A 2,287-nucleotide genomic window follows, 5' to 3' on the forward strand; every position below is an offset into this window, starting at 1 on the left:
AGGATAAAGCATGGAACCCTGGTGGTCTCAAAGCCAGTCGAAGGAGGTTCGGGAATTAGTGAAAGCTCATGGGTATTGCAGGCTCTTCTAGTGTCTATAGTGATGAATAGTTTTAGGACATGTTTTGCTGCTTCCTTCCGAGGAACATATATATGGATAATTGTTAATGTTTAATTGATTTTTTTTTTCACTTCGTCCCAGAGGAAATACTGGTTTGTGAGGTTAGTGGGATTTTTCCTGGGAATTACAAGGTGGGAAAGAAGATGCAAGGTTTTTCTGCTGTTTATATTGATACCCTCTTACTGACCCCTTGCCACCACGTGTTTTCCCTGGAGGAGACCCTTCTCCTGTGCACTGCCAGGTTTCAGTTGGGGAAACCTTCGCCGTGTGGCATTCCCATGGAGAGCTTGGGTTGAATTCTTCCCCAGCACAAACCACGGCAGCACTGGGCTATCCATCATCACAAAGTGCTCATTCTGAAAGGCTGATGATCGCTCTTTAATGTGGCTCAGCTAGTTCCTGATTGACAGAGATGAGGAAAATTCTGTTTTTCCGGTCTATTGCTCACCAGTCTGGATACTGATTGTGGGAGGTCCTGTATTATTACCTGGGACGTGTAGTAACAACCAGGAAGCTACTGAAGGCCTGTGAACAGCGAGAGCCCCATGAGGAGCATCCAGGCACAGTCACTGCCGTTTGTTGCAGACAGTTTTTTGTCCTGTTGTGCAAACAAGCAGTTTAGGAGCTGGTCCTTATATATATAACCCATCGTTTTGCAACATTTGATATGTGACATCCTTGTTTGCTCTCTGGGAAGGTGGGCACAGCCAGAATAGACTTGCCTCCATGTCCCAGAGGGTCTTCCTGCAGGTAGGGACTGCAAGACAGCAAGAAGTTAGCTGCAGTCCCTTCCAGTTCCTGGCTCTTGTGCTGTGGGTTTGTTCACCTGAAGCAGAACTGTCATCTGCTGCAGTAACTGATGTTAGGTGTAACCGTTTCTCCATTGCTGATGGTACTCTCGAGCTCGAGGTACGAGGTCTCAGAAGGCTGAGCAGTGATGAGTCGCTTGCATCTGTGAGTCTGGGGAATGACTGGTTGGAAAGAACGTGTTAAATAGTAACATTGATTTATTGAATCAAACCATAGCTATTTTCATCCCAGCCCCCAAGGGATGGGAGAGATGAAGGACGCACTCGACTGTCTCCTGCTCCCCACGTGCCACCCTCCTTTTCCTTTGCTTCCTCTGTAGCCCAGGGTTTCTTCCTCTTTTCCAGGGAATCGCGCAGATTTAGGTTGTGAGTTCGGAACTCCCCATACGACAGCATCGCATGCCACGTGAATCCAGCATAGCTGTAGACTGGCTTTATTTTGTCTTAGGTAGCTTTTTTCCTCTTTGCACTGGGCTCGGTTCCATGTTTCACCACCTTGTGGTCAAATTCACTTCAATAAGCTCCGCTGAAGCTTTTTCCCAGTGTCAGGTTGCAAGCAGAGCTGCAGCCCATCCTCGGTGGCCTGAGAAGTCCCCTCAGGGCAGGGGCCAGCCCTGATGTTTTGCTGCTCTTGAAAAAACTGCTCTATTTACTGAGTTCTTGTCACCAGACCTTTCCTCCCAGCAAAGCGTGACAGCAAGGGAGCAGCGTACGTTGCATGTGCTCCTGATGAGTGAAGGAGGAAGCAGGTGTCACACACAAAGTGGCTGCCACCATCATCTTTTGTTGCTTCCTTTCCTCTTGCAAGGAGGTTCATGTAGACTCTTCACCCCACTGTGTCTTGCCAGAAAGTGCCTAGGAACAGATTTTTCTGTGGATTAACTATCTCTTGTGCTGCTTTTTATCACTAGCCTAACGTTCCAAACCTTAGCGGGGACGGGCTGTTTCTGAGTGAATGGTAGTGTGTATTATGAAAGCGAGAGGACAGGCAGATGCAGTGAAAGACCTGGAATAAGTCATAAAATAGAAAAGAAACAAAAAATTTGCAAAGTCCCAACAACAGTTACTGGTGTCGGTTGGAATTTGCAATAACTTGATTGAAATCAGTGGAATTGTTCTGGATCGATACCGAATACCGTATTTGTATGCTGATGAAACGCTCAGAAGAGAATGCCAGATTTCAAAAGGCATTTCCTACCTACCCGGTGGGGTTTCAGGTGTACCTGGAGATTAGATGCTAGCAGCCGATATCTACATATCTGTGTAGGTTCCTGACTCCTACTGAAGCACCAAAACACCCTGTGAGATCTGTTGGAAGACGGGTGGAAAACACTTTTGTAGATCTTGGCCTGATTCCT

General features: G+C 47.0%; 1 protein-coding gene across 1 annotated transcript in view; it reads left to right on the top strand.

The window, feature by feature from the left end:
- Positions 1-2,287, top strand: part of FRMD4B (FERM domain containing 4B) — a gene marked incomplete at its 5' end in the record, with an annotated part of 14,116 nt that overhangs the window by 5,021 nt on the left and 6,808 nt on the right. The gene's annotated exons all lie outside the window — the stretch shown is intronic.

This window comes from Buceros rhinoceros, unplaced genomic scaffold (assembly GCF_000710305.1).
Source record: "Buceros rhinoceros silvestris isolate BGI_N320 unplaced genomic scaffold, ASM71030v1 scaffold22258, whole genome shotgun sequence".
Taxonomy (NCBI): domain Eukaryota; kingdom Metazoa; phylum Chordata; class Aves; order Bucerotiformes; family Bucerotidae; genus Buceros; species Buceros rhinoceros.